This window comes from Leptonychotes weddellii, chromosome 1 (genome assembly GCF_054177405.1).
Source record: "Leptonychotes weddellii isolate Sample4059 chromosome 1, ASM5417740v2, whole genome shotgun sequence".
NCBI classification, from domain to species: Eukaryota; Metazoa; Chordata; class Mammalia; order Carnivora; family Phocidae; genus Leptonychotes; species Leptonychotes weddellii.
The window spans coordinates 60,524,016-60,539,784 of NC_138369.1; positions in this window are offsets into that span (position 1 = coordinate 60,524,016).

A 15,769-nucleotide genomic window follows, 5' to 3' on the forward strand; every position below is an offset into this window, starting at 1 on the left:
TTAAATAATTATGTGGTTTAATGGTAGTGAAATAAAGCTCTTACAAAACTTTGGAGACGATGATTTCTGGAATAAGAGAGCAGATTCTCCCTTTTCCTCCAGTAGCATTGGCACCTGGAACATTCAAATAGCAGAAAGCCTCCATCTCTTAAGACCTTAGGACAGTTAACTGTTAGATATCCAGTGCCATCAAATTGGAAAAAACCTCACCAATCCATCTGTCAGATAAAGGAATTCCATTGCCACCCACAGAACGTGTATGAGTGACTCTAGACCAGGACTGTCCAATGGAAATAGATGGTGGACCACAAAAGTAATTTAAAATTTTCTAATGGTCACATTAAAAAAAAAAGAGAGAGAAACAGGTGAAATTAAATTTAATTATATACTCAACCCAAAATATTGAAAATATTGTCAAGATAATAATCATTATTAAATTATTAATTAATATTAAATTGTTAATAAGATATTGACATTCTTTTTTTTGTACCAAGTCTTTGAAATCTGATGCGTGCTTTATACTGGGAGCACTTCTCAGTGTAGACTATTCAGATTCCAAGGACTCAATAGCTGCATACGGCTAGTGGCCCCTCTCTTGGACAGTGTAACTCCAGAACATGGTTTGACCATCATGGGAGGTCATGGGAGCAACTTCATGGGAGCAACTCTTTGGGACACAGTTTTTTTTTTTTTTTCTAAATAGGGGCTCCTGGGTGGCTCAGTTGGTTAAGTGTGATACTCTTGATTTCAGCTCAAGTCATGATCTCAGCGGAACACAGATTTTTTTATTTTAAGATGAAATCTTGCTAAATTATTCTTAATATTAAAACATCTAAGATACCTTTGGATTCCTAGTATTTATACATCTAGGGTATTGGATTTACAAGTATGAATTTCTACCCAGAAAGTTTTGTTTATTTAAAGTCAAAGCAGTTGAAGTGCATAAAGGGAAATGCTTGAGATGAAGCAGTCCACTATGTAAAGTGGAAGCACCCTCTTCCAGTCCCTAGCCCCTTGTCACTTTCCATTGTAAGAACAACCACAGAGCCTACAAAATGGGGCCCCAATAAAGAAAAGCTGCCTGGACACTAACAGGTTGCTATCCTGTCTTATCTATTTATAGCTTCCACCGAGACTGGCGACTTATGTTTCCCAAGTCCCTCCTCCCCTCCCTGCTCATCAGAGCCAGCATCTTAGCATACAATTGGATGAAGGAGCATGATAGAATAAAAAATGCAGGCATGCACCTGGGTTTTGCAATGCATTGATTTTTCACTGTGTGCACTGCCTTTCTTCTGCCACTAGTAATGCGGGAAAGCACCCTAGAAGCCATGTCCCAGCGTTCGGCACATCCACTGGGTGAGAGCTGTTATGCTTATTCTTTGGGTAGCCTTGTGGCGACCCCTACTGGAAGGCAGATGCTACCACAATCAGAACTCCAAAAATGCATTACTTCCTGGGGAAAAGATACTCATATCTAAACTCAGACTAATGTTCTCATTTTATGGGACAACTTTTCCAACATATGTATAAATTACGAACTACACATCCCTCCCAACTTCCAAAGCTCTGATGAAATAGAAGCAAAACTATGGCCCTAAGCAAAACTATATAAAACTTTCAACAAGTGGGCTTTATGTGGCCTGAGGCTCTACTAAGGATCAAGGTTAAGGGGGTCTGGGTGGCTCTGTCAGTTAAGCATCTGCCTGCGGCTCACGTCATGGTCCCAGGGTTCTGGGATCGAGCCCCATATCAGGCTCCTTGCTCAGTGGGAAGCCTTCTTCTTCCTCTCCCTCTGCCTGCCACTCCCCTGCTTGTGCTCACGTGCGCTCTCTCTCTCTGTCAGATAAATAAATAAAATCTTAAAAAAAAAAAAAAGATGAACTCAAATGCTACAATTCTACAATCCACCAGATTTTGGGACTCAGCCCATTTCAATATTATTGTCTAGCTGGCATTCCAATGGTGTCATTCCAACCCTGAGGACTTTCTTAGTTGTCTTTTGCTTCCTTATTATCAAGTACTCATGTCCTGGGTTCCTTTGCAGCCCAGGCCACCCTGGACTCCATATAGTGCATATGTTCTAGCAGGATATGAAAAGGAATTTCAAGAAAGAACCCAGTTGGAAGGAGTCCTATGACATCTTCTTGACCATCCCCACAGCTGCATGGGGCTCTAGATGATCCTTGAGGATACAAGAGTGACAAGCCACAACTATATCAAAATCGGTAGCAAACAAGGTAAATCTGTTTAATAGAGACCCCAGAGCCCTGTGGAAGCTTTATCCTAGAAAGGAAAAGGGTTGCTGGGTGGCATCCAAGATGGACTAAGTGAAGACCACAAAGAAGTTTTGTAGGACATATGGAGAGGCCAGATAAACAACCTTAAGTCTAGTCCATAAAGTGGGAGACTGCTGGTCTAATATTAGGATTCTTAAGTCCTCACCTTGCTTACCACCATAGTTTACTGCTGCATATCAGGAAGATCCTTCTTCCCTGTCCCTTTCCACCATAGCTCCCTCCTTCAAATGTCTTTTGCAGCGGTGACCCATGGCCACCCAGTAGTTGGTACACACAGATTTTAGCATTGTCTGTAAAGTTCTTGGCTATATCTTTGGGACGCAATGTGCTAGATATTAAAAATCCCCCCACCTAAAGACTAACTACCTAAGACATGGATCCTCCCTGACATAGTATGTGTGTGTTGGTCAGCTGCTTTGGAAAATAGAGAACTCCTCATCTTTTTGGAACATTTGGTTTTATATCCTTTTTCTAGCTCTGATCCTTGGAGCTGGGATTTTTGAACTAGAGAGGCCCATTGTAAAACCTGTGGGGATTCTAGAACAAGGCCTACTGCAACTAAGGATGCCACTGGGGCTCTACAAACCAAGGAGTTGTCTCTTGTCTCTGTAAAGGAAGAATAAAATAGCTCAGGAATTTTAACTGTGACTCAAAGTAGATAGAAAAAGATACCCATAAAATTAAAGAAGTATTCCAGTTTCTTCACTTTATAAGAGAGGAATAGTATATCAGTTGGTTCAGGTAGATCCTGGACATTGGTGGACAATTATTAAAAGTTATTAAGTACAAATGAATTATCCTGATTGCAAGATGAACTTTTATGTATTTGTTATGCTACTTAGGGTTTGCTTGTCATATTACATTAAATAAACCTCACTCCCACTTCTTAATTTTTGAAAGATGAAACACATGAGCCTCTGAGGAGCAGAGGAACAAAGCCAAGATTATATGAAATTATTTATAGTCTAAAAGGACATATTTATGACCTATTAAATATATACTGTAGATGTACATCTATCAAAGGGAGGATGCAAAAAGGAAAGCAGCTCCCATCACCTCCAGAATCTCATGTCATTTATTCTGAAAGATAAATTCTGAATTAGCATGAATCTTTAGCACTGACTCCATGCACAGAAAATATGACCCTCCTTATATAGCTTAAATGTTTTACTACAAGTAAACTATGACCTTTTTCAAAATGTACATTATCAGAGCCCCCTTGTAAATAGCCTTCTGAAGTTTGCTAATATAGGTTTATCAATAATAGGCCTAAATATAAAACTAAAAATTATAAAATTTCTAGAAGAAAACACAAGAGAAAATCTTTGTGACTTTAGGGTAAGCAAAGATTTCTTAGATAAGACACAAAAAGTACAATCTATAAAAGAAAAAAAATAAATTCTTTGGACTTTACAAAAATTAAGAACTCTGCTCTTCAAAAGATACTGTTAAGACAATGGAAACTAGGAAAAAATATTTACAAATCATATACCTGATAAAGGACTTGTATCCATGATCTATAAAGAGCCCTGCAGGGGTGCCTGCGTGGCTCAGTTGGTTAAGCATCTGACTCTTGATCTCAGCTCACATCTTGATCTCAGGGTCATGAGTTCAAGCCCTGTGTTGATCTACACCCAGTGTGGAGCCTACTTAAAAAAAAATTTTTTTTTAAAGAGCCCTCTATAGCAAGAATAAGAAGACAAACAGCTCAAATTTTTTTCTAATGTTAAAAAAGTTTGAAAAGACACTTCACCAAAGAAGTTATATGAATGGTAAGTAAGCATATGAAAATATGTTCAATATCATTAGTTTTTAAGGAAATGCAAATTAAAACCACAATGAAATACTACTTCACATTTACTGGAATGGCTAAAAGTAAAGACTGACCATACAAAGTACTTGGGAGGATGTAGAACAATTGGGACTCTCATATATTGCTGGTGGAAATGCAAAATGGTACAGCCACTTTTGGAAAACCGATTTCCTGGTTTCTTACACAGTTAAACATATACTTACCCTATAACCCAGCCATTCCATTCCTAGTATTTACCCAAGTGAAATGAAACAAAAACCCGCATAATATTGTTTATAGAATCTTTATTTGTAATCACACACACACACAAAAGCTGGAAACAAACCAAGTGTCCTTCAACTGTGGAGTGGATAAACATCCGTAAGTGCATCCATAAGTGTTGTTAGAGAGAATGTAATTTGGTAAAATCACTTTGAAAAACTGTTCCACAGTGTTTACCAAAGTCAAACATATATCGCAGCAATTGCACTGCTAGAGACCCAATAGAAATGCATAATATGTTTGCCAAAAGGCTTATACCAGGATGTTCATGGCAGTACTACTTGTAATAACCCTGTGATAGCCTAACCCCATTTTTTATGTTTGACCACTGATAGCCTTCAAGCCCATCACTCTCTTTTTCCTTCCTGCTCCACACCTGAACATGCTGCTAAGAAAAAACCCAGGTTTCCTAGGTGTGGGTGGGAATCCAAGCCACACAAACCCCAGCCTGTGGAAGAGGGAGTCTTCATCCGGACCTCCTCCACCCCAAACCACTATAAAAACCAGAGCCACTTGCCCCTTCTACTCAAGCCAAACAGACTGGCTTGAGTGTTGTCTGTGCTCTCCCCCGAAAGCCTCACTATGTGAGTAATAAATCTCTCAGACCCTCTGGGTGAGTGTATTGTGTCACCGGTCTCCAGCTCCAAACAAACTTTGGGTGGGTGGATACCACCCTCCATGGAGCAACAACAAAGCAAAGCTAAAGTAGAAACTATTCAAATGCCCAGTCACCAGATAAACGGATAAATAAATTATTACATAATCACCCAATGGAACTTATATGGCAATGAGAATAAATGAACTATTTCATGTAATCTTATAAACATAATGTTTAACAAAAGAAACCAATGCAAAAGAATATATTATTGTATTATTTTAATTATAATTTTTTTTAAAGATTTTATTTATTTATTTGAGAGAGAGGATGAGAGGAGAGAGAGAGCACATGAGAGGGGGGAGGGTCAGAGGGAGAAGCAGACTCCCCGCTGAGCAGGGAGCCCGATGCGGGACTCGATCCCGGGACTCCAGGATCACGACCTGAGCCGAAGGCAGTCGCACAACCAACTGAGCCACCCAGGCGCCCTTAATTATAATTTTTTAATTTGAGTGTAGTTGGCACAATGTTACATTATTTTCAAGTGTAAAACATGTATTGAAAGTTCAACTTCTCTCTACATTATGCTATGCTAACTACAAATATAGCTACTTTCTGTCACCATACAACACTATCACAGTACCATTGACTTTATTCCCTATGCTGCGCCTCTTATTTCTGTGACTTACTCATTCCATAAGACTGGAAGACTGGATCTCCCCCTCCTCTTCACCCATTTTGCCCATCCTCCACTCCCCTGCTCTCTGGCAACCATCAGTTCTCTGTATTTATACGTCTGATTCTGCTTTTTGTTTGTTTATTCATTTGTTTCATTTTCTAGATTCCACATATGAGTGAAATCATATGATATTTGTCTTTCTCAGTCTGACGTATTTCATTTAGCATAATACCCTCTAGATCCATCCATGTTCTCACAAATGGCAATATCTCATCCTTCTTTATGGCTACCTAATATTCTATTGTGTGTGTATACATGTATAAACACATACCATATCTTTCTATCCATTTGTCTATCATGCACAATTAGATTATTTCCATATTAAGGCTATTGTAAATAATGCTGCAATAATAATGCTGCATAAAGCTTTTCAAATTAGTGTTTTCATTTTCTTTGAGTAAATGCTCAGTAGTGGAATTACTGGATCATATGGTATTTCTATTTTAATTTTTTAAAAAGATTTTATTTATTTATTTGAGAAAGAGAGCATGAGTGGGGGAGCAGAGGAAAGGGGAGAGGGAGAAGCAGACTCCCTGCTGAGCAGGGAGCCCAGTGCGGGGCTCTATCCCAGGACCCCGAGATCATGACCTGAGCTGAAGACAGACACTTAATCAACTGAGCCACCCAGGCGTCCCTCTATTTTAATTTTTTGAGGAGACTCTATATAGTTTTCCATAGTGGCTGCACCAATTTACATTCCAACCAATAGTGCATGAGGGTTCCTTTTTCTCCACATCGTTGCAACACTTGTTATTTCTTGTCTTTTTTATTTTAGCCATTCTGCCTGGTGTGAGGGGATACCTCACTGGGTTTTGACTTGCATTTCCCTGATGACGAGTGATGCTGAGCATCTTTTCTATTGGCCATTTGTATGTCTTCTTTGGAAAAATATCTATTCAGTAGCTTGCCTTTTTGTTTTGTTGATAGTTTCCCTTGCTGTGCAAAAGCTTTTTATTTTGATGCAGTCCTAACGGTAATTTTTGCTTTTGTTTCCCTTGCCTCAGAAGACATATGTAGAAGAATGTTGCTACAGCCAATTTCAGAGAAATTACTGCCTGTGCTCTCTTCTAGGATTTTTTATGGTTTCAGGTCTCACTTTTAGGTCTTTAATCCATTTTGAGTTTATTTATGTGAATAGTGTTAGAAAGTGGTTTGGTTTCATTCTTTTGCGTGGAGCTCTCCAGTTTTCCCAGCACCATTTATTGAAGAGACTGTCTTTCCCCCATTGTATATTCTTGCCTCCTTTGTCATACTTCAATTGACCATGTAATTGTGGGTTTATTTCTGGGCTCTCTATTCTATTGTTCTCTGTTCTATTGAGCTGTGTGTCTGTTTTTGTGCCAGGACCATACTGTCTTGATTACTACAGCTTTGTAGTATATCTTGAAAGCTGGCATTGTGATACCTCCAGCTTTGTTCTGCTTTCTCAAGATTTCTTAAGCTACTTGGGGGTGTTTGTGGTTCTATACAAATTTTAGGTTATTTGTCCTAGTTCTGTGAAAAATGCTATTGGTATTTTGATAAGGAATCTGTTGATTGCTTTGCGCAGTATGGACATTTTAACAACATTCACTCTTCCAATCATGAGCATGGAATATCTTTCCATTTGTGTCATCTTCAATTTCTAAGAATATATTCCTTATGACTACATTTAAATAAAGTGTAAGAGAAGGGAAAGTTAATCTATGTTAAAAGTCAGGATATGCCTGTGTGGCTCAGTCGGTTAAGCGACTGCCTTCGGCTCAGGTCATGATCCCATGGCACCCTGCTCAGCGGGGGGCCTGCTTCTCCCTCTCCCTCTGCAGCTCCCCCTGCCTGTACTCTCCTGCTCTCTCTCTGTCAAATAAATAAATAAAATCTTTAAAAAATTAATAAAAAATATAAAAGGATAGTCACCACCAGTCTTAGAGTAGTAGATTACTGGAAAGGAGCACAAAGTGGGTGCTTTTCTGAATGTCAGGCTCAATTTGGAAAAGAAAAAAAAAAAGCAGGTTGAGGTGAGGGAATGTTCTCAGCTGAATGAAGGGTTCTGTCTCTGCCCCTTGGGCTGAAGGCTTAAGAGTGTGAACCAGCCCCACCCAGTGGACAAATGTGGATATGCATGTTAATGCTTAAAAGAGGGAGATGACAGGCCTCTCCTGGGCGCGTCATTGTGTCAGCCAATTTTGGGAGTGCGATGAAGAATTTGGGCTCAGAAATGGGATAGAGTATGTCATAAGAGTCTGAAGTCAGCCTTTCTGTCCTGCTACAGAAATCTTAGCTCAGCCAGTCTGAGGGGGACAAATGACTTCTCTGATGGAAGAGGTAGGAAACCCAGGGAAAGGTAGACCCTATCCCAGCTGAGGGCTCTCCTATCCCCAGGCTTTGTGTGCTCCACCAGGCAGTTGGTGCTGGGTTTGGACATCAGCTTTACTCAGGTACGAGATGCTAATCCAGTAAGATAGGTAGTGATCCCCATTCTAGAAGTGAGGGAGCTGAGGCCCAGGGAATTTGGCTTGTAAATGGTAGAATTAAGGTTTGAACCCAGGTCTGTCTGGCTCCAAACCCAGCCCTAAATCATGATTCTCTATGTAGTGACTTAACCTCCTTTGTGCCATGGCTCCCTCTGGCAGTCTGGTGAAGCCTACGGGCCCATCTCAGAATAATGTTTTAAAAATCATAAAATGAGGGTGCCTGGGTGGCTCAGATGGTTGAGCGTCTGCCTTCAGCTCAGGTCATGATCCCAGGGTCCTGGGATCGAGCCCCGCATCGGGCTCCTGGCTCAGTGGAGAGCCTGCTTCTCCCTCTGCCTCTCCCCCTGCTCATGCTCTCTCTGTCTCTCTCTATCTCTGTGTCTCAAATGAATAAATAAAATCTTTTAAAAAAATACAAAGAAAAATCATAAAATGAAGTACATAAGGGGGATGGGGAGGGAAAAAAAGAAAAAACTACGTAAGATTAACAATCCTATTGAAATTTCTAGGAGCTGCTGATCCTGTTAAAATACAGATACCATGATATTTTTTAGATTGTGGCATGGTATGTGCTGTCTATGTGTTTCTTTATTAATGTCTTAAATTACAAGTGGGTCTGCAACCACCAGAATTTCCAGAAAGTGATGAGTGTAAATATTTTGAGTTGTCTGCTCCACCACTGGTGATGTGAAATAAAACTATCAATGGCTTTACTAGTGACAAGTCATGCATCACATTCCATTTGAAGGAAATGCTGAATTTCCATCAGAGGTCAATGAAAATAAGGATCTGATCTTGTTCTTATCCAGGTACATGGACCTCCTGCATACTAGGCTGAGTCCCCTGGGGATCTGTGGATCGCAGGTTAAGACTACCTGATCCTGTTGCCTCTGATTCATCTCCCCTTCCCCCTGACTATTCCCAGGGCTTCATTGGAAACCAGCCTATGAGCTGATAACTCGCGAAGCAAAGATCACAGGGCCTAACAGACCCTTACTGAAGGCCTGCAACGCCTCAAACAGGTTGCTGGATGCAGAAACACACAGGGAATAAGATGCAGCCTTCCTTTTAAGAAGCCCCCAGCCTGGTGGAGGCAGTATCCCCAAGGAGTTTATGATTAACCCCCAAATGAGTTAAACAGGCAGGAACTGAACGCTTTGGGGACAGAGGAAGAACAATCCTATGGACTGAGCAGTCCAGAAAGTTCTGGAAGAGGCAACAGTACAACAGTCAGGCACACAGGCTCTGTTGTCAGGTGGCCTGGGTTCAAAACCTGGCTCCTTCACTTCCTAGCTATGGATGGGCAAGTCTACTTGATCTCTCCATACCTCAATTTCCTCATCTGTAAAATGGGGTGAGCTTAATACTTCCTAGAGCTGGTGTGAAGATCAATGAGTTCAAATGCTGTTAGCCATGATAATAGCACTGATTATCGTTGGATAGGTGGACAGACGGAAGGGATGAAACCTTTCTGGGGTTAGGGACAGCTTGAGCTATACAGAGGCTAAGAGTTTTTTCTGGTGAAAGGAGCAGGCCAGGGAGGGCTACTGGCTGAATGATTTAAGGTGAAACACAGAAGACATGTTTTATTTTCATAATTGTGTTTTTGTTTTATTTTGCACTGTGGAATAGCATCAAAGCTTTGATTTTACCAATAGTACTCCATAAGATAGGGCTAGGGTGAGAATTTAAGCTTCAAAAAAGTGATGAATTGATTTACAGAGAATATTCATACAATAATACATAGTCCAGGTGGTACAGGGATATGGCAAAAAAAGGGAATATGGTGGCAAAAAATGTGAAAGTGCCTGGTTTGAATCACTGGATTGGGAAATAGGAATCACTTTCCATTTGAGAGGCTGTCCTGGTTCAGCCCAGCAATCCCTGTAGCCCTGAATGGGACACAGGGGCTGATGGTAAATACACAGTATTTAGGAAAAGCTCAGCAGTACTGTCCACACCCTTGTATTTCTGGATACACTTAAGGGCAATATTTCATATCGTAGGTTGCCACCCAGAAGCAGGTTGTGAAATCAGCTAATGGGTCATGTCCAGCATTTAGAAAATATGAAACAGAACAGAATAGAAAATATCAAAGCACATTGTGGGTAGTTTGGGTGATTATTATTTTGTGAAGCTTATGCAATGGACTTCCAGGTAAAATGCATTTCCTCCAGTGGGTTATAGGCAAAAGCGTCTGCTCAGTGGAAACAAGCCTGGCTTCTAGACCAAGTTCTGCTCCTGCCCTGCTGTCTAGATAGGCGTTCCCCTACCCTCAGAGCCTTGGAAGCAGATTAACTTCGTCGGGTGGCTAACTGAGATGTGAAAGTGCTATTTATTCTCGGGGTTCTGTTTTAGCCACAGTGTTCTTGAGCCTATCTATATGTCCAGAGCCCTCTACTTCGGAGGGATTGAGTTCTCCGGGAGGGAGGACTGGGATCAGGCCAAATAGACCCCTAGGGTTTTCAATGTCACCTTCCTGATCTCAGCCAGATGTTCCTCTTTTCAGATTTTCAGCTCACACCCAGGTCTTCTGCTTCCAAACATTCCATCACATTTCCAGTTACAGCATTTCCGTATCTCCCATGGTTTCCTCATTTTGTGGCCACACTTCCCACTCTAATGTGCAATATCTGGGTGGAGCGTGTATTCATCCTGAAACAGCCTCTGCTGTTGTCCTGGCCCGCCTCTTCCAGGACCAGCTGTCCTGCGGAACCAGAAGAGGCAGAGGGTCCTCTGTAGATCTCCAGCGGTTCAGCTCCCAGATTTGGTTTTGCAGTTTTCTCCCATTGACGCTCCCTAAGGGTAGCTGGGTGGTGATTCGAGAGGGCAATCCTTAGATAGGGTAGGCAGATAACTGTGTTAGCAGCCCCTGAAACAAAGATTGGAATGTAAATTTTAGTTTGGTCTACATGAAATTGCCATTTTTATAAGTCAAAGAAGTCAACCATTGACAATGTCATGTGGTGTAAGTAGGACTTTATTTCAGAGACACAGGAAGGAGAGTGGGGAAGTGAGGTTGGTGGGGGAGGGAAGGCCGCCAATAAAGAGTGTGTTACTCCTTTTACCCTGTGGGTACTGGAGCTCCATCCCACTGAGAAACTCGGGGTAGTATAGAGCACACACCCCAGACTTATTCCACTTTAGGGGCTAGGGAGGTGGGGGTAGTTCTGTACCAACTCACGCCAGTCATTTGTTGAGGAGGCTTGAGGGGCTGGGGGCCACACTGCTGGGCAGGGGCCAAACAGGCTTTGTTAGCCAGAGCAGGCCCTCTGACGAAGCAGGATGGGTATTGCCAGTGGGAAGTCAGCAGCGTATGCTGAGCAGGGGAGGGAGAGTATAGGACGACCTCCACCAGAGCCTGCTGCAGAAGCTATGCCCCTGGACTCTCAAAGTGCCACTAGCTCTTGGCCACGTACTCAAGTATACAAGAAAACATGGTCATATTTTTCTAGAACAACTAATTTTCTGTTTTGAGGCCCTAATCCACAGGATATTGAAAAACAAGCCTCTGTCACTGTGAGGGTCACCCATTTCCCAGAATAACATCAGTTCTATGATTCAGTCAGTGCCAAGGTTCAAGCAGGCATTGTGCCACCTTGTCTTTGGTGGCATCTGTCCATGTGGACATTCACTTAGACATCATTTCCTGCCTTCCTGTTGCTCACCAGCTGCATCTGTCCACACTCAGTAGGACCCACTGGTACCGTCAGCCCCAGCAGGACATTGATTATGTCACTTGATTGCTTCTGTGCCAGGTGAGGGCCTGGGCCTGTGGCCCTACTCATCTTGGACTCACCATTACCATATATTTCTGCCTTGGACCCCATAAATCCCAGGACTCTGGCTGGGAGGCAGAGCGCAGAGTCTCCTAATGTCTAGACTGACTTGCTTCTCTCAGACCTCTCTTCTCCCCAGCCTGGGAAATAATGTTTTAGATGGATATAGGATAGAAAGGGAGGCTTAATGTCCTTGAACTCCTGTACTCAAATACAAGGAAAAATTGGAAGGCCTTTTCTGAGGTCTGGCTATTTGAGTGGAGGGAAGGTCAATATGGGGAAGCATCAATTAACATTTCAGAAATGCCCCACCCCCATGACCAATGCAGTGTGATCACTGCCTCTTCCATACCCGCTCCCTCTACTATTTATCTCCCTTTATGTTCATTATAGCTGTGTAATCGAGGAGGGAAAGTTGCCATTTTTTTAAAAGATATAATTTATTTATTTGAGAGAGAGAGAGCAAGCAGGGGGAGGGTCAGAGGCAGAAGGAGAAGCAGGGAGCCCAACGCGGGGCTGGATCCCAGGACCCTGAAATCACGACCTAAGCCAAAGGCAGATGCTTAACCGACTGAGCCACTCAGGCACCCCAGAAAGTTACCATTTTAAACAAGGCAGGGGTTCTTAACTTGAAGGTCCACGATCTAATTCAGGGAACCGTAAATTTGGGTAGGAAGAAAATTTACATTTTTATTTTCATTTACCTCTAACAAAATTGACATCTCCTTCAATCGTGAATGTAGGCATAATAGTATTAGCAGGACTTCATCACAGGTATCTTGAAACACTGTTTATACTCACCACGTCATCAGAGTTGTAAGATCCCCTGCTAGTTCTTTTGAAATGTGTTAATAACAATATATTCCTGTATCATAAATGTGTTTTTTAAAATATTTTAATAATTGTATTTCAGAATAATGTTTTAACTTTTTATTTTAAGGCAAAATTATCTTAATTACAAACATGAATTTTAAGAAATAATTCAGACAGGTCCTGTATACCTTTCACCCAGTTTCTCCCCACGTAACATCTTGCAAAACTATAGTACAATATCACAACCAGGAAACTGACACTGATACAGTCCCCCTCCTTGATTCTGATCTCACCAGTTTTATGTGCACTCGTGTGTGTGTGTGTGGGGGGGTGTATTTAGTTCTGATCTCACCAGTTTTATGTGCACTCATGTGTGTGTGTGTGTGGGGGGTGTATTTAGTTCTGATCTCACCAGTTTTATGTGCACTCGTGTGTGTGTGTGTCGGGGGTGTATTTAGTTCTGATCTCACCAGTTTTATGTGCACTCATGTGTGTGTGTGTGTCGGGGGTGTATTTAGTTCTGATCTCACCAGTTTTATGTGCACTCGTGTGTGTGTGTGTGGGGGGTGTATTTAGTTCCATGTGGTTTTATCTCATGTGTAGATTTGTGTGACTATGACAACAGTTCTATCACCACAAGGATCCCTCATGCTGTTCTTTCATAGTCAGACACTTACCATCCTCTCCCTCCCCTAAACCCTGGCATCCACTAATCTGTTCTCCCTCTCTATAATTTTTGTCATTGCAAAAATGTTATGTAAAGGAATCTATACCTTTTTGAGGTTTGCATACTTTCAAAAGTAGATAACCTTTTGAGATTGGCTTGTTTTCATTCTGTATAATTCTCTTAAGATCAATCCAAATTGTCGTGTAGATAATAGCTTGTTCCTTTTTGTTCTTGAGTAGTGTTCCACGGTAAGCATGTACCTAATTTATTTAACCACTTCCCCCAAATGTCCCCCAGACACTTGGATTGTTTCCAATTCTGAGGTATAATTGGTTTTTAACATTTTGTTTTATGTTTTTAAAAATATTATTCTGAGAGAGAGTCTAAGGCTTTGCTACACTGCCTAAGGGGCCCACTGGCACAAAAATGTAGTTCTAAGGGGGAGGAGGACTATGTATTTCCACATTATCCTTCTCCCCATAGGGACTGAGTGGGAATGGGGCAAGGGTGGGGGAGGTGTTTCAACAATCTGTGCTGCTGGGTGAAACCTGAGGCAGGTGGTGTCTGTCACCGCAGTGAGTCACTGAGCTGATCTTCACTGTAATGAAGGGAGTGCCTCTGTGGGAAGGAGACTCAGCGACTGAGAAGGGACCGGAAGAGAGGGGCCCAGGCACAGGGCAACTTGAAACCCAACCAGGGCCCGCCCCAAACCTAAGGAATATCTGTCATGCTCATAAAGGACTTGTGCGTGATCCTGAGGAGACAAGGTCCCCGGGCTGAGTCCCATACCTGGATCTGCAGGTTTAAGGAACAGCTGGGGGAGATGCGCTGTAAGTGGGCTAGAGAGTTCAAGCATGCAAAGACTCAGAGCTAGAATGACTGTGACAGTACAAGCTGCTGGGAGTTTTAGTGGGGGCAGCCTCCTGCTAGGCACAAGCCCATTTCATTCCTTTTCAAAGAACCAGGTGACCTCAGCTGGCCCTGAGCTACACTTGACTTCACCCGTGAGAATCTTTCTTTGGTTGGAGGAGTCAGGTCACACACTCTGATGACCACCGAACCTCCTTTCCCCCAAGAGTAGCCCCCTAACTGGGGTGTTTGGGTAGAATTTGTGCTATCTCCTGATTTTTACGCCCAGTCCTGTGTGACCTTGACAGGAGTCTGGTAACTAAGTGCCAAGGAATGCTAGTAGCTAAGAACCCGTTCAGGAGGAAGATGCTGCAGAAAGATCAGGGGTGCACCAGAGTCTGCAGGAGGAGACCATAAGTCATCAAAGGTAAACCAGCCACCGTTGTACAACCACTAAAGAATGAATGGGCCTTGGCGCTGAGCATCAGTGGCTGCTCACCTCACAAGAAGGGCAACAACCTGAAAGTACGTGCCCCTTGAGGGATGAACAGCACCACCCGTGAAGTATCAAAGCTGAATTGATCAGACCTCCAACTTCCAATTTACAGAAAAACACGAGGGCAGAGAAACGTGCTCAACACCACCACAAGGATGCAATCAGCACAATCCAGACCATGGGAAACCTGACATACAGGGCAAACAACCAGTTTCTTCAATAAATAAGTTTTGAGGAAAAGCAAAAAGATGGAGGTGGAGAAGGAACCTATAGGTTTAAAAAGACAATATACATCAGCCATTCACAGTGTGTGGACCTTATTTGGATCCTGGTCCAAACAAATAAACTGTAAAGGGAAAAAGTTATGAGATTAGTGACTGGATACTTGATGATATTAAAGAATTAGTGTTAACTTTTTACAATGATCAAAGTCCTTATCTTTTAAAGGCACATATCAAATATTTATGGATTACCTGACATGACGTCTGATGTTTGCTTCAAAATAATACAGGAAGGGATAAGTGGGTGGATGTGTACATGAAAAAGACTGGCCACTGGTTGGTAATTGAAGCTGGATGATGGTCGCATGGGAGCTCATTATACTATCTTGGTATTTTGGGGGGACTGTTTGAAAAATACCATAATAAACAACTTAGCAAGGAGGGGAGAACATCTGGATTCAGAAGGGAGATGTGGTCAACCAACTGGCTGGGGGCCAAGGTTGAGAGTGGGGAGTCATGCTGCCTGGCCCTGGGACAGACACTTAGGGAGGGCCCCCTGGGTGGACAGATGGGATGAAAAGGTGAAGGAATAGTCAGGCAAGCCTTTCTCTCATTTCTCAACTATTGATTAGCAGTCAGCTTTCCAAGACCTTTGAAAAGGAATGAAATGGGTTTGTGCCTAGCAGTTTAAAAGAAAGTAATATCAGAACTTGGGAAGATGGCAGAGTAGCAGGGAGACCCTGAACTTGCCTTGTCCTTCGCATATAGCTAGATCAACATTCA